This window comes from Equus caballus, chromosome 17 (assembly GCF_041296265.1).
Source record: "Equus caballus isolate H_3958 breed thoroughbred chromosome 17, TB-T2T, whole genome shotgun sequence".
Classification (NCBI taxonomy): Eukaryota; Metazoa; Chordata; class Mammalia; order Perissodactyla; family Equidae; genus Equus; species Equus caballus.
Window position 1 is genome coordinate 82435344 of NC_091700.1, and position 21638 is coordinate 82456981.

General features: G+C 36.0%; 1 protein-coding gene and 1 long non-coding RNA gene across 7 annotated transcripts in view; one reads left to right on the plus strand and one right to left on the minus strand.

Annotated features, from left to right (window-relative positions):
• Positions 1-21638, plus strand: part of GPC5 (glypican 5) — a 1274841-nt gene that overhangs the window by 139143 nt on the left and 1114060 nt on the right. The gene's annotated exons all lie outside the window — the stretch shown is intronic.
• The window catches only part of LOC138918553 (uncharacterized), a 33968-nt gene continuing 30629 nt past the window's right edge, over positions 18300-21638 (minus strand). The window contains exon 3 of the long non-coding RNA XR_011428047.1: positions 18300-18435. This is a non-coding gene — a long non-coding RNA (uncharacterized lncRNA). The remainder of the gene's footprint in view (positions 18436-21638) is intronic.

The window sequence follows — 21638 nt, forward strand, 5'->3', positions numbered from 1 at the left end:
TCTATCTACATTTTTGAGGTAATTTTAAAAAATATTATTTTAAATATTTAATTATTATTTTTATTTAAAGATTATTTTGTCATATTCTAATGTTAAAACCTGACAATCCTGGGTAAATTTTGAAAAAAGAAAATCAGAAGTTATATTCTTCTTTAAAAAATGGATTTCGCAGTCCTATCCAAGATATGCTGCTTGTACAGTTGTCCCTTGGGTATCCGTTGGGGATTGGTTTCAGGACCCATACGGATACCAAAGTTCATGCACGTTCACGTCCCTTAGTCAGCCCTCTGTAAGCACGAGTTCCAATCGTGGTTGAATCTGCCGATTTGGAACCTGCAGATATGGAGCGCTGATGGTTTTGCCTCTTATTCAAAGTTAATGACATGGTTCTGCTCTAAATATAATGGACAAACTGATTGCTGGCTTAAAGTAGAGCCCACTTTTATTTAGACAATGTGTTTTGTGATTAGTTTGGGGTTTTTAAATGGAAGTGTTTGGTAAGTATGTAACCTTACAAAGAAAAATGGAAATTAATTTGGATATATGTTTAAAATGAATTTAGGGGAACAAGCTAGGTATATTAGATATGATGGAAGAAACTCTCATAGCAACAAAAATCAAAATTAGTGTCTCTAATCTTGACAAGCTGAAACACAGAGAGGACACAAGCAATTTCTAATATGTTTCAATAGAATTTCCACAAGAACATTGACTTTCAAGCTGCTGCAATAATGTCTGGTTACTGGTAACCTATTGTTTTACTAAACAACTCACTTAAACTTCTTGTCTTCCTTAATTTTTTGGGATGGTATATGGATGTGTTAGTAATAAGATTGACAATTTGTATTTTAGGCTACTTGTAGAGTATTTTAAGGTGAAATGAGTTATTTACAGATAGACCTTATTTCAAGATAGTGTCATTTAATTCACAGAGTATAAATATACAACTAAACTGAAATTTTAAAATTTTTATTTATTTATTTAATTGCAGTAACATTGGATTATAACATTATATAGCTTTCAGATGTACATTGTAATGTATTTTGAATTCTGTGTAGATTACATTTTGTTCTCCACCCGAAAACTAATTATAGTCCATCGCTACACATGTGAGCCTAATCACCCCTTTTGCCCTCCTCCCCTCCTCCCTTCCCCTATGGTAACCACCAATCCAGAGATTTTTTTTAAACGTCTTCTTGTACACAATAGAGTTTCTTAGTATCTGCTAAATGATGTAATCATGGGCTTTTCAAGTGTATATTTATGCATAAAATAATAATAGTAAAATAAAATAATAAGGTACATTTTTATTGATATTGTATAAAACACCTTCTTAAGAAAATAAGCAATTTATTAGAATAGTTTGCCTGAGAAGCTACCCTTTTCATTTAACCTTTAAATCCATCTCCCTTGCTTCTTTGCTTCCTTCTTGCTTCCTACATTTACAGAATCATTCAGCAGATTTTTTTTGTGGCTTCTTCCTTATAGTCTCTTTTATGAAACATTTTATAGACTATTATAGTACATACTGATGCTTCCTGTCTTGATCATGATATCACTTTCTTTTTTGAAATGTCATTTTGTTCTTATTATTAGCTTTTTTATGAATGCTCTTTTTCTAATGAAATTATAAGTTTCTGAAGCAGAAACTGCCTTTTCTTGTTCTCCCACATATCAAGGAACAGAAAATGTACTCAAGACATTCTCATTGCATAGAGTTGCATGTAAGGTTTAAGCTTGTATGAGTAAAGTCCAACATTTTTGGGAGATCATTGTTTATAAAATTTCTCCTGCATTGTGTATTATCCTTGCTCTATTGCTATTAAAGTAATGAGATTTCTGGTTCAGTATGCATAATGCGGAACCTCACAGTAAGAAGTTATAAAGAGCAGCGTCAAATCAGCTCCAGTGCTGGTTGCACGTTCAAACCACAACAGATCTACTACGCTGCCTTATGCAAATTCAGTGCATTCGCAAGGCTAAATCGACCAGTGGATACTAACAGCGTTGGTGTGCTCTTCTTTTTATTGGAAGTTGGAGGAGCATCATTTCAACTAGAGGTGCCCTGCATTTCCAAAGAAGGCCTAATACTGATCATACATCAGAAATCCATACATGCAATCATAGTAAATATTCTCAAGCTTCATATTTGCATATGACCTTTAGGATTAACTTTCCCACTTTCTGGGCATGTTCTCCCTGCTATGTTTCGGAATATCAGATTGTTCTGAAGGGTGTGCTAGTTACAAACAAGTCTCTTGAGTCACAGTGCCCAACATTGACTGTGTGGCCTCTTGAGAGTTTCTTAACTTCTCTGAGCCTCATTTTCCATACTTAAGTGGAGATAATGAGAGTGCCATTTTTAATGGGAGAGTTAGGATGAATTAAGGAGATAACTGCCCTGATTTATAAATGTTGGTTTCCTTGCCTAGGCCCTGCGCAGAAATGAGTTTTCCTTGAGAGAGTTGATGTGTTCGTTTAGCCCACGATCTCAACAGAATGATTGGCCCAAGTTACATATTTTTTCAATCAGTGAATACATGATTGTTTGAATTTGATAAACATCTTATTTCTAGTTTACTATCGTATGAATCTGTTTCAGTAGAATAATGTGTAACTGATAAATAGCAGGTATTCTCTTTCCAGCCATAATTAACCAAGAAATGTGATCTGACCAAGAATTTAAAAAATCAAAGAATGTTACTTGACAGACCAAATAACAAGAACAGCTTTATTTTCTAACGAGTTCTTGATTAAGAGAGCATCTCATATTCCATTTATTATACAACTAACAATCCTATGTTTTGGAATGGCCAACAATTTAATATATTCCATGCGATAATCTTTTTTCATAGCTTTTTCCTAGGAATTAATTTTCTCTTGAAGTCAATGCAGATTATATTTTCTAACCAGAGGCAAAGGATTAAAAACTAGTGTTATGTCATCTTAATATAGAAAAAAGGAGCTTTTAAGAGCTATGATTAGTTTCTGCAACTCGGTGTCTGGATATATGTCAATAGTGTATGGCTAAAGATGATGTCTTCAAGCTTTCAGCAGTTTAGCGTGTGTATTTTTGAGATATTGAAAATATGGTTTGGTGATTTCTATTCAAGGAATTTATTGTTCCGTTGATCTTGTCTACTTCTGTTTGTCTTTGATTGAAAACAGAACTGACAGAATAGTCGATGTAAGTGGAAACAGAGTTAAATAGTTTGTCTCCTGTAGCCTTGTAGTTGGCCTTTGAGCATAGATCTGTCGCTGGGTTGGTAAGCGTGACTGTCAAGTCCAGTCAGTAATTTAGGTTTACAAAATTTTATGTCTTATGTTGCTTAAGTAGTTGGATATAGAAATAAATCTACAGAGCAACTGTTTTCTTTTTCTTTTTCCTAGTTTCAAAGTGGAATGTTTTTTTCATTAACAGGTAGCCTTTTAATAAGCCAAAGTTTATGAATATCCCTTTAATACCACTTTAGCTGCCTCATCGCAAATTTTTATCTCTAGTATTACTTTGATTTTTGTTCAGTTTGAAGTATTTTCTAATTTTTATTATGATTTGTTATTGAACTTCTGAATTATTTAGACATGTATTTTAAGTTTCAAAAACATGAAGTTTTTATGTTTTCTTCTTGTTATTGGCTTCTCCTCCCTCTCACCTTTTCATCTGTCTCTTATAATATCCTCATTCTCTTCTGTACTGTATATAATTTTCTCCTGTGCCATCTGAACTTCACTTTAAGCATATACATTTGTTCTAGTTTGTTTTATATTTTGAAAAAGCAAACAAAACCTTTGACCTTCACATTACAACTCATTTCCTACAGCAAAAATATTTGAAGGAGCCCTTAGAGTAGGCATTTCCACTTTGCCGCCTCCCATTCTCTTAATCCATTTAGCCAGTCTGCTGTCCCCACCATTTTCCTACAATTTTCAGTGGTGATATTTTGGACAGATTTTTCCGTCCACTTGCTCTGTCAATTAGTGAGAGAAGGGCATTGAAACCTCTGACTTTGATTGTAGACTTTTCTTTTTTCTCTTTATGATTTGATCATTTTTTGCTTCAGGTATTTTGAATTCTGTTATTAAGTGTATAAACATTTTGTTGTTAGTGCTGTCGCGTCAATTCCAACTCCTAGTGACCTTTTGTACAGCAGAGCAGGATCCTTCCATTGCTTTATACACCATCCTCTCAACTTCCAGTACTATATCAGACAATGCTTCCCTGCTATTCATAGGATTTTAATGGCCAATTCTTTTGGAATTGGATGGCTAGGTCCTTCTTCCTACTCTGTCTTAGTCTGGAAGCTCTACTGAAATCTGTTCACCATGGGTGACCCTGCTGGTATCTGAAATACAGGTGGCATAGCTTTCAGCATCACAGCAACATACAACCACCACAGTATGACAACCAACAGATGGGTAGTTTGGTTCCCTGACTGGGGAACAGTCCTGGGCTTTGGCAGTGAGAGCCAAATCTTTTATTTATTTATTTATTTTTAATTGCAGTAACATTGGGTAATAACATTATATAGCTTTCGGATGTACATCATAATATATTTCAAATTCTGTGTAGATTACATTGTGTTCACCACCCAAAAACTAATTATAGTCCATTCTCTCACATGTGAGCCTAATCACCCCTTTTGCCCTCACTCCCTTTCCCCATGGTAACTACCAATCCATTCTCTGGTGCTATGTGTTTGTTTGTCATTGTTTTTATCTTCTACTTATGAGTGAGATGATACAGTATTTGACTTTCTCTCTCTTACTTATTTCACTCAGCATAATACCCTCAAGGTCCATCCGTGTTATCACAAACGGCCGGATTTCATCATTTCTTATGGCTGAATAGTATTCCATTGTGTATAAATACCACATCTTCTTTATCCATTCATCCCTTGATGGGCACCTAGTTTGCTTCCAAGTCTTGGCTATTGTGTATAATGCTGCAATGAACATAGGGTTGCAGGTATCTTTATGCCTTTGCATTTTCAAGTTCTTTGGATAAATACCCTGCAGTGGGATAACTGGATCATACGGTAAATCTATTCTTAATTTTCTGAGGATACTCCATACTGCTTTCCATAGTGGCTGCACCAGTTTGCACTAAAAAGCTTCTGCACAGTAAAGGAAACATCAACAAAACAAAAAGACAACCTAACAATTGGGAGAAGATATTTGCAAACCATATATCAGATAAGGGGTTAATATCCAAATTATACAAAGAACTTGTACAGCTCAACAACAAAAAAACCAACAACCCAATTATGAAATGGGCAAAAAATCTGAACAGAGATTTCTCGAAAGAAGATATCCGGATGGCCATCAGGCATATGAAAAAATGCTCAACATCATTAGCTATCAGGGAAATGCAAATCAAAACTACAGTGAGGTATCACCTCACTTGGGTCAGAATGGCTATAATTAACAAGACAGGAAACAGCAAACGTTGGAGAGGATGTGGAAAAGTGACAGCCAAATCTTAGCCTCTAGACCACCAGGGCTGGTTTATAAACAGTAATGATTGTTATATGCTCCTGATGAACAAAACCTTTTGTTGTTATGAAATGATCGTTTACTTGATAATATTCTTTGCTCTTAAATCTATTTTGTCTGAAATTCACATAGCGATTCTAGTTTTGTTTTGATTAGTGTTAGCATGATATATCTTTCTCCATCCTCATACTTTTAACCTATTGTTGTCTTTGTATTTCAAGTGTGTTTCTTGTAGGCAGCATAAAATTGAATCTTGCTTTTGTACCCAATCTGATAATCTCTGCCTTGAAATTTGTAGGTTTAGCTCATTTCCATTTTATGTTAACATATGCTTAGTTTTAAATCTCTTATCAGTTTTAATATCTTTCCTGCTAATTTTAATATATTTGTCAGTTCTGTATTGCTTTTGATTTATTGAGTGTTTTTCATTATAGGTTGTGTTTTCCTGATTCTGTGTGACTAGTAATTTTTGATTGAATATCGGACATTGTGAGTTTGACCTTTATGGTTGTTGAATATTTTTATATTTCTATAAATATTCTTGAGATTTGTTCTGGGATACAGTTAAGTTTGATCATTTTGAGTCTTCCTTTTCAGATTTGAAGGCAAACAAGAGTGATGTTTAGAGTTTAGAGTGGGTTAATTATTGTCTATCATGAGGCAAGACCCTCTGTGTACTCTACCCAATGCCCCATGGATTATAAGACTTTCCAGTGTTGCTGGTAGGGACAGACACTATGTCCTGTGTGAGTGTTGTGCATTCTCTCTACTTCTGTGGGTGGCTCTTTCCTTTGCCTTTGGCAGTAACCTTACATGCGTGGACTGATCAGTCTTCTGATGGAAACTCCAGGGAGACCTCTATCAATCTCTGGAGTTCTGTCTGTGCAGCTCTCTCTGTTTTGCAAATTCTATCTGCTTTGATTTCTTCAGACTCTCAGCAGTGTATCCTTAACTCAGCAAGTCCTCCTGGCTGTGCGTGAGTTCCCCTTCTCAGTGCAGGGCCTGGAAACTCTCAAAGCAGTAAACTGGGGCAATTATAGGACTTATTCTTCCCTCCTATCCAGATCTCAAGGATTGCTGTACTTCACTGCCTAGGATACAGCATCTTGCAAATCATTGGTTTGCATATTTTGTCTATTTTTTATTGTTCACTTGTTCACTTCTGGTAGGATGGCAAATCTAGTCCTGTTATTCAATCTCAACTAGAAGCAAAACTCAGAATCCCTTTTTAGTTTTCTTTACTATGACTACTTTCTCAGTATTAATTCTCCCATTTGTGGCATCGGTTGACATCTTTCCAGAAGTGAACTTATTCACACTTTGCAAATCTTCTTTCTTTTTTTTTTTTTTAAAGATTTTATTTTTTCCTTTTTCTCCCCAACGCCCCCCGGTACATAGTTGTGTATTCTTCGTTGTGGGTTCTTCTAGTTGTGGCATGTGGGACGCTGCCTCAGCGTGGTCTGATGAGCAGTGCCATGTCCGCGCCCAGGATTTGAACCAACGATACACAGGGCCACCTGCAGCGGAGCGCGCGAACTTAACCACTCGGCCACAGGGCCAGCCCCTGCAAATCTTCTTTTGAGTTCACCCTCTGAGGGAGAATTTTCCCTTGTGTGCCCTTCCAGTGAGTTACTTTTGAGCTTGCCAGTAGCCTGGCCTTGCAGGGTGCACAAACTCAGTTTGCAACAGTGCCTTGATTCATGGGTTTTGCCCAGTGTTATTTGTGTAATTATGAGACACTACCCCACCCCTCAAGAAATATAAGTGTATTTCAGATGAGACCTGCTGGGGTTGTAACTACATCCTGGCCACAGCGAATAATTTATTTTTGTTTGATGGCTGAGGCATGGGCACTATTCCTATCCACATTCATGGGAGAAACCTTATTTCTAATTTCTGCCTTGAGGTCCAAAATTGGGCATATTATTGGTGGACTTACCCCTAATGCCCACAATCCTGTCTTCCCTGTGAGCTATTGATTTCAGCTCTTGTTTACTCCTCTGAGTTGCCTTTTTATTTCTGATTTTTGCAGATTTTTTTTACTTGGAACTTTCAAACATGAAATGTTTTCTATTAATTTTGTGTTTTGGGAGCAAAAAGGTAGGCAGTTCCGTTTATGTTTCATCTACTATTTCACCCAGAAAGGAAAAAAGTTTTGGAAAAGATTGTGGAAAGTGGAGAGCATGGGGGAGACAACAGCAATTTCAAAAACCTGTGATTCTCTATTTTTTGAAACTCTCATCAGTTTGCATTTCTTCATTTTTAAAAAATATCTTTTATGCTTTATCTTGGCAAAGATTCCACTTAAAGGTTTTAGAAAATTCAGAGCCTAATCCATGAAGATAGTAAAGATTTTGCTGAAGATATTGCTGTTCTAGCATGTTTCAAAATTCTGGTAATAACTGAAAAGGGTAAAAACTGGCTTCTGAAGTATTGGTAATAGTGCACTTTATTATATTGTCTAGTGTGAGAGTTACCATCTAGTAAAATTGAAAAAACCCTTTAAGTTATATAGATATTTATAAATATGTTACGGATAGAACTATTTCACTATGACCTGTTCACATGGACTATGGGAAATGAGTATCTGATTATAATATCTGAAAATGAAAAAGATTCTGATTGTGGTCAATCTATGCCTGACCTTGTTTTTCAGCATTCTTTCTTTGCCAATCAGACTGGCACTCCAGGATGCCCAAAGTCTGTGTATACTTTGATCCATTTCTATGTTGATGTGTTTTGTAGTCCGTTGCTTTAAGCAAAGGAGATAATTTCATATTAAAGATATTTTCCTAAATTTAATCAGCTAGTTGAATTTTTCAATAATTATTAAAAAAATGTTCCATAATTGCTAAGAGTCATGTTTTACCCATCTTTTTAAATGCCTAATAATTTAAAAATCTGCCATGGAATATTGTTCCATACATATAATTTTCCTTGCAGGAATACTATTAAGTAATTGAACTTGTTTTCTCATTCTGCTAAATACCAGTCTTTCTCTCATCTTGTTTTACCTTAAACATTTTTATACAGTTACTAAAAATATGACTGCTCTTAACATTTGCATGTTCAATACACTCAAGTCCCTACCTTTATAAATAAAGTTTCAGTATATTTTCATCTTATCGTAAAGCAAGATTGATAATTGATTAGCATAATTATTATCTGTGAGCATTTAGACACAGAATAGCCTTAAGTAAACATCATCATTAAAAATATCTATTTACATAATAGGTTTATGTAGGAGTCTAGTTCTTTACAGAAATTATGAAACAAAATAATAATGTGCACATTTAAAACTCAATACTATCATAATAAGAAAAAACAAACAAGTAAAAACATTAAATTCAGTCATTAGAGGAACCATTCACTTTTATAAAGTAATGAAATTCATTTACATCTGGTACAAAAGAAAATCCATCTCATTAATTCATAATTATATAGTGCTCCATTTTGGGGTGGAATGTGGAGGAGTGGTAATTATGTGTTCATTCAGGACCACATTTTATAAATTAGATAATCTATATGTAAATATATTGAGGATCTCCAGCACCTAAAAGCAAAATGATGTTGTGGTTTGTTAAAACTAAAAATGTCTTGGGGGTCATTTAATTAGTGAAAATGTTCCAAAAATCTACATGAAAAAAATAAGCAGGATACACAGTAAAAGCTCAATGACTGTGTTTTTCTTTTAAACTTTGCCTTCTTATAGCTAAATATAGCTAATTGATCTAGCCAAAATATAGGAAATTATTTAAACAATTATTTATGTTAGATTTTGCCAACAATTTTTATAGCTAACATATTAAAATAATAAACATAATGCAACACATTGGGGCATAATTATAGACCTAAACTTTTGTGTCTGTTATCTATTTCAGTATTTAGAGTGTTGATTTAATGTCTGATTTTAATCTCATCATAGGAAAGTGTTATATACTTTTGGCAGACCTTGGTTTTTCTGTTTGTTATTAATTTCAGTCTATTCATTGGGAAATATAGACTCAAAACATAAGAGAAGGGGGTCTACTTTTCATTTTAACCTATAATAATTAAATTGTTCATTTATTAATATATGATGAATTAAGCTATGTCTGGAATGTTTTAGGCACTGTGCTAGGTCCTGCAGAAGTAACAGATAGAAATGAACATGGCCAAGAAGACTCTGTTTTTAGTGAGTCTTTCGTTCTAAAGACATCTCCAAGATTTATTGAGGTTCTTCAAACCAAAAATAAGTATCCAGTGGATGGTTTGGCAGTTATTATTTAAAACAACCAATCAACAATTACTTATAGAAATTTGTACCTACTATGTAGTTGGGACTATGGGGTACCAAAAATATATGACTCTTTGATCCATTGATTGTATGAAGAAAATACTACCTAATGACGTACTTGCCCAAACCTGTACCTATGTTTTTCTCACGAAGTATAGGAGTGGATGTTTAAAATATATCAGTAGAGCTTGGAGATAAAAGAATGGAGCAAGGTGGAAGCTGAAAGTCATTAATGAGGTAGGGTGAAGAGAAACTATATCAAGCCTTCTCAACCAACCCCTATTCACTGTCCAGGCAGCAAACTAGATGTTAGTAATGAGGGAGAAACACTGTACAACCTTGGCTCTAGTGTCTCCTTAACCTTTTTCTTCAAGACTTATCTGTGGGAGTATGAGGTACATGCATTCACAGTACTTGTGGATAGTTGGGTATTTTTCTTATTCATTCAGGAAATGTTTGTGTGTCCAGCACTGTTCTAGGCTCTGTAAGCAACTGACCCAGATACACTGGAGTTTATTTGCAAGAGTGTGGTGGATTTAGCTAATTTACTACAGCGGTTGTTTCAGATACAGTAAATTGTACCCCATACTGAAATCAAATGTAGCCATCTTCTTAGTGATTTGACTTGCATTTATCCATCTTTGTGAAATAATAAGCAATTAACCAATGATTAGAATGCAGGAGATAATTTGTAATGATGGATGTAATAATGGAATTTAATTAACTTCAAATAAATATTTTAGTGACAATTCATTTGTACACCCAGATATTTATTTATAATATAATAGCTTTTCTATTTTTGTCATTATCCACTGCATCAGAAATCATGCAGCAAAGTTAACATTAATTTTAAAAGCCATGATCTAAAAAGTCATAGCTTTTTAGTGTTTATAGCATTTGTATCATGATTAGTAGGTGAGTCAAGAGAAGACTGACAATCTGGTGTGACTGATGATATTGTTTTCCAATTCCTAAACACATTGCTCTGATTCTTTCAGATTTGTATGAGATTGGCTATTTGGTAGGAGATTGGATATTTCTTTTTTTTGAGGAAGATTATCTCTGAGCTAACTGCTGCCAATCCTCCTCTTTTCTCTGAGGAAGAATGGCCATGAGCTAACATCCATGCCCATCTTCCTCTACTTTATATGTGGGATGCCTACCACAGCATGGCATCCCAAGCGGTGCCGTGTCCGCACCCGGGATCTGAACTGGCAAACCCCGGACTGCCGAAGTGGAACGTGTGAACTTAACCACTGCACCACGGGGCCGGCCCCTGGATATTTCTTAATTGATCTAGGGTCATCATTTAAAAAGAATAGTTTAAGAAATTACTCTTTGTAAGTACTAAAAGAAATAATCTTATTTCTTCATTTGTCCTTTGAATTGTAATAGTCAAAAGGATAGTGATGAATAGCTTATGAGACCTGTAGAAGGAACTGAGTTATGACTGGCACGTGGAGTTCAGTGTGCTTCCTCAACCCACTCAATGCATGATTGTTTGAATCTACCAGTTAATGGGGAATGACGTTTCTCTCTGAAAAGTAACCACTGCAGTATGGGTGTGGAAGTATTGGAGTATGACTTCAGTGGGGGATGGGTAGTACAAAAGAAGGCTTCTGAGAATTCATTACAAGGGAAGCAGTGTGATGGAGGAGCTTGACTTGGTCACATATCCTGGTAGCCAGAGGGCAGTCCTAATTCAGGGCAGAGAGAAAGCACTCTTGTTTGAACTAGTTCTCATCCAGACCCCCTGGCAGGGAAGAAAGGCTTTGTGTGAATTTTTGAAGAGCTCTCCCCAAGAATGTCGTAATGCCTCTGGTCCAAGCACCTTGGCTATGGAGCTTCCGTAAGGGAGAAGAGTTGCTCCAGTCGTGAGTAACAACAGCCTAGCCGACTTGCTGAGTAAGGGGGCAGCATTTACTACTGGCTCAGAAGTGCACACTTTTGGCTCCTGGTATTAGTGGACAGGGAACATCAGGATGCAGTCCACAGCTGGTGGCAGAAGTGGTCCATGGCCCACCAGGAAAACTCACAAAGACTCCCTTGCAGTGGTACTGTGGCTGAGGGTGTATCTCTGAAGGTTGCTAAGACCAGAATGATGCAGGTGTGGTTACTGAGCTTACTGAGATTTGTATGTAAAGGTCCATGTGATCTAATTACTAAATACAGGCTGGTTATATATATAATTTATTTTTGATTTATCATATATTAGAAAATCTATTGTTGTAATATATAATATTAATTAGTCCAAAAAGAAAACATGATACTCTCACTAGATGAAAGGGCATTTGATAAAATTCAGCGCTTATTTGTGAGATTTATTCTGAGATAACTAGGAATAGATGGGTAGATTCTTTAAATCATAAAGCATAGCTTCTAAATCAAACACCAGCATCATGTTTAGTGCAGAATCCTATTGGCATTCCTTCTAAAATCATGACCTTTATACAGTTACTCTGAAAATTCCAGACAATACAATAATATAGAAAACATAAAGAAGGGATATAATTGAAAAATCATCACTTACAGACAATATAATTTTTTGATCTAGAAAATTCAAGAGCATCAACTTTTGTTTTTTTCAACTTGGGATTTTATTTTATTTAATTTATTTATTTTAATTGCAGTAACATTGGATTATAACATTGAAGGACATATTTTTTGCAGAGAAATTTGAGATGGAGTGTAAGATCATTTTACTTTACGTGTCTCCTTAGTGAAGCAAAAACAACTACTCGGCTATCATGAAAGTGAATGAATATACATGTATAAAGATGTATTTTGTATTTTTTCTTACATAATAAAAGAGCAACTAGACTACAAGACTAACATTACTTTAAACATGCTTTTTTTTGGTGAGGAAGATTAGGAAGATTGGCTCTGAGCTAACATCTGTTGCCAGTCTTCCTCCTTTTTTTTTTTTCCTCCCCAAAGCCCCAGCACATAGTTGTATATCCTAGTTGTAAGTCCTTCTAGTTGTTCTATGTGGGATGCTGCCTCAGTATGGCTTGATGAGCGGTGTGTGAGTCTGCGCCCAGCATCTGAACTGGTGAACCTCAGGCCACCGAAGCAGAGCATGCGAACTTAACCACTAGGCCATGGGGCCGGGCCCCTAACATTACTTTAATATGAAGCATGTTTTGGCAAAGCCTCTTCTCTTTTTTGCACCACTTTCAGATTTAAAGAGGTATTGGCGCTAAAAATGTTAATCTTACTGATTGCAATTAAACCTTTATCTATGTTAGATTTTTTCTTTCTAGGTGATATTTGATGACAGAAATATAGATAAGACAGAATATTGCCCCAAACTGTAGACATTGTAACGTTTCTGTATTAGTTACTGTTTCTGTGTAACAAATTACCACAAACTTAGCCTAGAAAACACATTTATCATCTCAAAAATGTCATGGGTCAGAAATGCAGGCATGACCTAAATAGGTCCTCAGCTCAGGGTTTCTTAAGGCTGCAGTCTAGGTGTTGGCTGAGCTACAGTCTCATCTGGGAGCTTGGTTCAAGAAGAATCCACTTCTAACCTCACTCAGATTGTTGACAGAGTTCAATTTCTTGTGGTTGTAGAACTGAGGACCACAGCTTCTAGCTGGCTCCAGATCCGAGAGGCTGCGCTCTGCTTCTGGAGGACACTTGCTCTTCCTAAAGCTTGCTCACATTTCCTTGCTGTGTGTACTCCCCCAGCCTGGCCACTTACTTCATCAGGCTCCTAGAAAGACAGTCTTATGCAATTTAATGTAATCACAAAAGTGAGATTTCATGACTTTAGCCATATTCTTTTGGTTGGAAGCAAGTCATAGGTCCTACCCACAGAAAGGAAGGGGATCATGTGAGCATGTGGATCCCAGGAGGCAGGGATCGTGGGGGTCACCCTAGGGTTGGCTTACCACAATTTCTGTGTGGTTTATGTAGAACGTATTTGTTGTCGCAAACTCACTGTTTTCCTAGACATGTGTTATATCAAATGTGAGTTGAAATAATGATCAGAAGCCTAGAAACCTTTTATTGTCACATTTTTTTGGTTTAAAAATATTGATTGTAATGACTTTTTATTACTCTGTTTCCTGACCCTCTAAAATATCTCCCCACTGCTCATATGTATAATGTTAAATATATATAGTAGAATTAATTACTAAACTTGCTGAATTTTATGAATACATACTCTTTAATAATGTCTGGATTAAAGGGGGCTTTCCTTGATTGGAATTTAGTGATCACTTAAAAATTGTTTATTCTTTATTTTTAATTAATTAGACATTCCAAGGAAATATTTGAAATATCAAACAGATTGTAAATACAAAGTTCTATTGTACCTTATCAGTAATGATGCCAAGTGTGCAGAGCTTGAAACTGCAGGCATACCTTGAAATTGTGGCAGGTGGTGGCTCTGAGAACCATATCAAGCTGTGCTTCAGTGGGTGTTTGCTTAAGCCATATGTTATAAGTTCTAACATTCTTATCAGACTTTGGAGTGTGATAGAAATATTTTTCCCCAAGTAAATTGAATATTTTACCCTTGCCACATATGATTTTACATGTGCTAGAGAAGGAACTTCCACGTGCCTCATGTGCTTTACCTGTCAAAGAAGAGAAGGATGACAGTGTAAATGGGAGGGTCCTCCCTTCCCCAGATGCAGCAGGACTCACATGCAGTCCACAGATGATAATCACAGCTCACAGAACTATCTTTTGGGGTGAAGGACAAATGAAGTAAACGCCCTTTATTTCTATTATGTATCTAAATTTAAGCAAAGGTTTTTAGTAGAAGGCAGAATAATTGCATAAACAAAGTTTCACCTGCTGACTTATTCCAAGATAGAGTCCTTGGCTAATATAAGAGTAGTATAGTGTTCATGGCCACTCTTTTAGACAGTGAAAGATTTTCCCCAGAAGACAACCACACAGAGAAAATCTGCATTTCACATTTCCTATCATCTATATCCTAAGAGTATGTAATAAATTATGGGGTGGGCTTTTTGTTTGATCCCAGGTGGGAGAAGTAGAGAGGGGCAAGAAAGTGGAGTTGGAAATAATATTTAACAATGTTCTAGAAGTTTTTTGAGTTGAATGATGATTCTCTCAGGTTCTTTTGAAGAAGGCCATTTTTAATTCAACAGGTGTTATCTCCAGATCCTGTATTCATTGTAGTGATACTTCATCAGAAACCTTTATATTTTTATTATTATTAAATAAATTGTTTTACATGACTTCTTAAATGATTTTTTTCAAGGAAATTATAAGTTATTATAAAACAGTCTTTCTCAAGTGATTTGTGCAGGGTAGACGAGAATAAGGTGGTAAGGTGTGATAACTTCCAGGAAATTCATTGATTTTTTCAGCAGTCTTTTATGTAGCATCCATTATGTTCTTACAAGTGCTAGGACTGGAATGCAAGAGAGAACAAGAGAATTGGTTCCTGCCATTGTAGAACAGGAAAAAGGAGAGTCGATCTCCTTTTCCTAGGACAAAATGCTATATGGTATTTTAAATCTTTACAAAGTTTGATATGCCTTTAGACTATTACATGATGGTTAGCTTCTTGAATATATTATATATAGTTTGTTGCAGATAGAAGCATAGTGTACACTCACATGCTTATTTGTCCCTTGTGGATGTTTCGTGACTGCAGCTGCAGCAGTTGGACATGTTATGTGGGGGCTAGACCTAATTTCAGGAAGCACATGCGCACACACGAAGCAGCTTCTCCCATCCTAAATGCCTCTAGTTACCCATGCTGCTCAAGGGGATTGGAGTGGTGAGCTAGGAGAAGATGTTAGAATTGATCAGATGTGGGTGAAAGAAAACCAATGTTTATTCATTTGAATCATATTTAGTTTTGCTTAAGAAGATTTAGAAAAATTTATCCATATTGGGATAGGCAGACCTGGTTCCAGTGGCATTTAGTGTTAATGACTGAACATCAATCCTGTGTATTTGTTTTCCTCTTTGATAATAGATATGGGAGCAGGCAGTTAAATTTGTTTATTTAGGATTTGTGTCCCAGAACAGATTTTGTTTAGAATGATTTAATCAGACTATAAATAAAAAATTAAATTCAATATGACAGCTTTGCAGCTGTGTGCCATCGAGATGTAAAATTTACACTTGACCAGCAATCCCTAATCACAAGTGTGTCCTTTCAGGCATATTAGTTACGTAAATATTTCTTTGAAGAGATTCCACCACTATGATTCCCGTTAATGGAGCCAGGTCTCTGAAATTAGCGGACCATATAATTCTGTATCCGATGAGATCCAGGGTACTGTATGGTGTTAGGCCTCAGTGACTGCAGCTCTGAGAGCCGGGAGTAATAGGGAATGTTGACATGATCAGTTAGCTTCTTTCTGACAGCACCTTGGAATAAATGGAAGCAGAAGGCAAACAGGATAGAACTGTGAAATAGCCAAAAACGTGAGAGGCAGAGATCAAAAACAGTTCATTTGTCAACAGACTTAGTTTATGTGCAGGATTAGGGGTTTATTTACTTATTTGTTTATGTAAGCTCTTATAATATCTTTTTGTAAAGTTTATTCTTAATTGGAAACTACCTAACAGTAAACAAAATCTTATAAATGTATATTCATTTTTCTATTTAAAATGATCTCTCCTTCTAAACCTATTCCCCATGCTCTTCCCGAGGAGTATCACCCAACTCAGTGGCTTCACTTACAGTCTATATGCTGCTGATTATAACATGTTCATTTCCAAGACCTCTTTTCCAAACTCCAATTTCAGATACTCTATCAGTTGGGGTCTAGCAAGCAGAACAGAAACTGTGCTAAGTATTTCAAAAAGAGGAAAATTAGTGTAGAAATTGGTCCTACAGGTGTTGAAGGCTAGAAGAGCAAAAATGGGAAGATCTGGTAACCCAGAGATTAATACATGCAGCAAGCAGTGACATTTGTTTAGGTTTTTTTTTTTCCAATTGCAAATGAAAGAAACTCAAATTAGCTTAAGCACAGAAGGGACTACATTGAGTCATAGACCTGAAAAGGAATTAATTTGTTTTAACTCATTGAAATCAAAAGCAGAAGAGCAGGTAGCTGAGGCTTAGGAAGTAGAACAAGGACTTGGTTTCTTCAGGATGTATTCATTTATTCTCATTCATTCTCATTCTCTCCCTCTGCCTCTCCTCTCACCACTTTCTCTCTCCCTCCCTCCCCTCCTCCCTTCTCCCCTCATTCATCTCCCTCTCCCCCATGTTTGTTTGAGTTTATGCCAAGGACTGAATGTCTCTCCAGATATCAGGAAAGATGGCAGCGACATTGTCATATTCTTCCAGTTAAACCACTTGGTAGAAAAATATTATATTTAATAATATTATTTTAAAATATATCAATATCTTAATCCACTGTGAAGGACTTGCTGAAAATTGGAACAATTTATGTTGAAAAAGAAATGGTACCCTGTGGATTAGCCAGCCCTGGGTCAAATGCCTGTTCTTGTGATAAGGAGTTGAGGAGATGGAATTGGGGAAGTGATATTTCCTAAATGAAGGGATGGTAATCAGGCAAAAACATCATATGCCCATTCAATGTTACTATTATTGTTATGTCGCCTGTGGAAGAATAAGGAGCCTTTTCTATGCAATATTATAAATAAATATTCCAATCCATGTTATATATTGATTAAGAATAATAGTTGAGCTAAACTAAGTATGTCCTCATTTCTCCATGTCTTCTGTGGTTCTTTTTCATCTTCACATTGAATTCTGGAGTTCTGCATATTCCTCTTGCAGAACTTACTCGTATTTCAGAAACCATGAGCTTGAAATGAGCTAAAATGTGTTTTCCAGAACTTTCTCCATTTTCCTTATTAAAAATAATGCAACAAATAAAAATCATTTATTGAATATAGACTAAATGCTGGATCCTGTCTTCTTTATCTTAATTTCAGCCTGAATCTTTTTGTAATTTTATTAGAAAAGATTTACTTGTTTTTAAAAGTTCTTTAAAGCTACCTATTTGTATACATTCATTATGTGGAATTCATTCATTCATTCAGTCAGTAACTATTTATTGAATACTTTCCATGTATGATATAGGTGTCAGTTGATGCTGATTATTATCAAGTGAGCAAGTATTTATTGCAAAGGCACCATTTGGCATAATTATCAAGGTTTTTGTTTTTAGAAAACAAATTGTTAGAACTGTAGGAAGAATTGTAATTTAGAATAGTAGGAAGACAGATTAAAAATTGAGTATAAAATCTTTACACATGTAATTGCTGAATCTAAAATTTATTTTTTATCCCGCAAATATAAATTTTATCAATTTTCTGTCATTCTGGAAAACAATAAGCATAGGGATTTTTTTTGCTTGCTTGTTTTTTTAATTATATTTTGTTTTTTGCCTCTAAATGCACTTTGCTTTATTTCTGTACACTTTTTATCCATAATTCATTTTAATCACATTCCTTAAATTTCAAGTTCATTTTATTCTTATACTTTCATTTTAAGTAGCAGCAGACAAAGGGATAGTCTTAAGAAAAAGGCGTTATCTTTAAAAGTGACAGTGCTTTTATGGTCATGTCAGCATCCCATCAGGACTTCATTAGTGGGTATGGTTCTGAGTCTGAAATTCTCATCTCCTGGTTGCTTTCATTTCCCAAACTATCTTGTGGTAGGTAGAGCTTTACTGTTTTGTTGAATTCATCTGTGAATTAAAAACAAAATCTGTTGTTACTATTACTGCATCCCAAACCTGGAATAAGTATGGCTAATGCTAAGTTTCTAAATTAAAAGAATAGTGACATTTTAGTTATTTCTACCTCTTCTGTCCGATGGCCCAAAAGGTGGGGAGAGGTGGTTATGTTAGAATTGTTCTTGCCAGTGGAGAGTTTTACGTTTGGAGCTAAGGGGATTGCTTAAATGTTGAGCCATCTAAGATTTTTCATCAAGTTGAAGGGAAGATTTTGTAAAGGGATGGGGATCTTAATTCAAGTTTCCAGCAAAAGAGATTTTTGCAGTGACAGTGTTGATAAGATTTGTTTTTTCTCTATCAGCTTGTCTGTTAGAAATTACCAGGGAGTCTAGATCCCACTGGGTGGTTATGAAAAATTCGTCAGATTAGTTAGAATGTTCAGTAATATAATGGCATTAGTTAACTAAATTGCTTCCTTAATGAGGGCATATGACATTGGGTTTGTAAATGATAGCCTAAAGATTTTTAGAGATATGTAGATTAGGAGATTCAACAAATGACAACTAGTAAAAGAGTATAAAAATTCTTTGCTAAGTAATTATGAAACATCTTTGTTGCATGAATTTCTTATAACAACTCTCTGAGCGGTCATGGCTGTTAATCTCATATGACAACAAATGTTCTTTGCCCAAAGTCATGATTTAAAAAGATAAAAATAAAATGTGTAGCCTGCTTTCCTCTCAGTCTCCAAAGTCCTTTTAGGAGTCAAAGCTGGGTTCAGTTCCTCACCTCCAGACTCAGCCTAACTTCAGGTTATGGATCCAGTCTTATCTCCAGCTAGAAACATTTTGAAGAACCTTTGGTCATTAGTTCATCAGGTCATTAGTTCAGTCAGTCTACTGCTGGCACTGCTTTAATCTTCAACTCCAGTCAGGACTTTTCATCATTCTTAGGTCTAAGCTCCTGATTTCAATTTTAGTTTCAGTTCATGGGCACTTGTATTATTCAAATGTCTAAATCCATGATTCGGTACCTTAACAGTTCTAATTCCTTGAGAACTCTGATCCTGACCGTCGTCTGAGTCCACAGTCCATGTGAGTACAATCCTGATTCATATTCTTTGACTATCCTGACAGCTATCACCTTGGCCAGATGATCTGCTTAGTGTTTTTTGCCGACATCCCTGGTGCTCTGTGCTTCCTTCCTGATGGCTCTGCTGCCTGTCTACCAGCCCAGACTTCCTTGTACTGTCTGCAGCGGGAACCCACCTCTTCCATGTTAAAGGTCTCTGAGCTCTAGTCATGCCTAAAAAGGCCTGTTTAAATGACAAGTGTTACATTGAAACAGTAGCCTCCCTGTTATTTAGCCATTTTGTCTCTAGCTTTCACTCTCAGTTGTATTCTTTTTCAATTTTGGAAACTTGCTGTTTCATGCAAAAGTGGGGAATGCTAAACCAGAGATAAGTGACAGTCTGGTTTGGCTGGCACAGCCCTGTCTTCTCTCATAGGTGGTAAGGACTTCCCCACGTGACTGAGATAATACGAATGATAGATTACACTTAGAAAGCCCTTACTATGTGGCAGGTTCTTTTCTAAGTACTTTTCAGGTATTAATGCACATAGTAAATGATAAAACCTACCATCAGAGGAGGTCAGGCAATCTCTCATTTTGGGTGCAGTAGGACATTCAAATCTCTTAGATTTCACGAAGTTGTGCCTCTCCTCCTTAGATTTCACTAAGTTAAGCCTCTCCTCACGTTTCAACATTGCCAACATTCAGCATCGGGAGAAAAGGCAAATGCCACAGTTGTATGGATTCTACAGAGCAAATATGAAGAAGGAAGTGTATACAGTTCTACCTAACTTAATGAAAAGTACAAAAGTGAGAGTAAAGTGTTCAAATATAAAATGGAATCTAGGATGTTAATAGGCGGTAATACCCATGGATTAAAACAAACAAACAAAACCAAGGATATTAGAGAGCTGTAAACACAGCCACCTCTCCTGTCAGAGTAAAAAGGGGGAAAAAATGCAGCCCTATGTAGTGAGAGACTTACAATATTCTTTGTTTTAAAATGGGGTATTTCTTGTTCTTTTGTTTCTTTGTTTGTTTTCGATTTTGTTTTTTAAGTTGACACCTGAGCTAACATCTGTTGCCAATCTTCTTTTTTTTCCTTCTTCTCTCCAAAGCCCCCCAGTAAATAGTTGTGTATTCTAGTTGTAGGTCCCTGTAGCTCTGCCATGTGGGACGCTGCCTCAGCATAGCCTGATGAGCAGTACTAGGTCTGCACACTCAGGATCCAAACGGGCTAATCCAGGCCACCAAAGCAGAGCAACGGAACTTAACCATTCAGCTACCAGGCCAGCCCCAGTAATATTCTTAAATATTAAGCAAAGCACATTCTATTCCAATTTCTTTTCTTCATTATTTTCAAAAGCATTTTGAATGAATGTGTACTGATGATTTTCCTTAATATTAGTAAAGAGTATAACAAAATAGTGGGGACATTTGTAATAGCCCCACTCTCATGGAACCTAGACTCTGTCAGGTAATATGGAGAAGGAAACAGGCAATTACAACGCAGAGTGGCAAGTGCAGTAGCGCAAATTGGGCTTTCAATTCAGACAATCCTGGGTTCAAATCCTAGCTCCACCACATACTTCATCTATAAAATGGGATAATAATTGTACCTGATATAGGGTTGTGTAGATTACATAAATTCCAGGCTAATACAATCTACTAAATACATAATCTGCTGATATCCTCAATTTTCCTGGCACCTAGGCAGAGATATAGATTGGGAAATTATGCAATACAATCTCATATAAAATCATAAAATCTCTGGAAAATGAAATATTTTATTGCAAAAAATCACAGAAAGAACTACAAAAGGAGAAGGAAGAAGGTAGGGAAGATGAACAATCAGCTTTGACATATTGAGCCTCCAGGACCTCTGAACCACGACATTGAAACATCCCATAGATTTTAGATATAAGGATCTGGGAGTATGGTATATATGGAATTGGAAAGGTTTGAGTTAGAATGATCAACATATTCATCATGACTAAAACTAAGGAGTGACATCTCCCAGAGAAAATGTTAAGAGAGAAGAAAGGACAGAACCCTGAAGACTACCAACATTTAGAATACAAGCCAGGAGGAAGAACAGATAAAGGACACTGAGAGAGTATCTTAGAGATAAAAAAGACCATGTA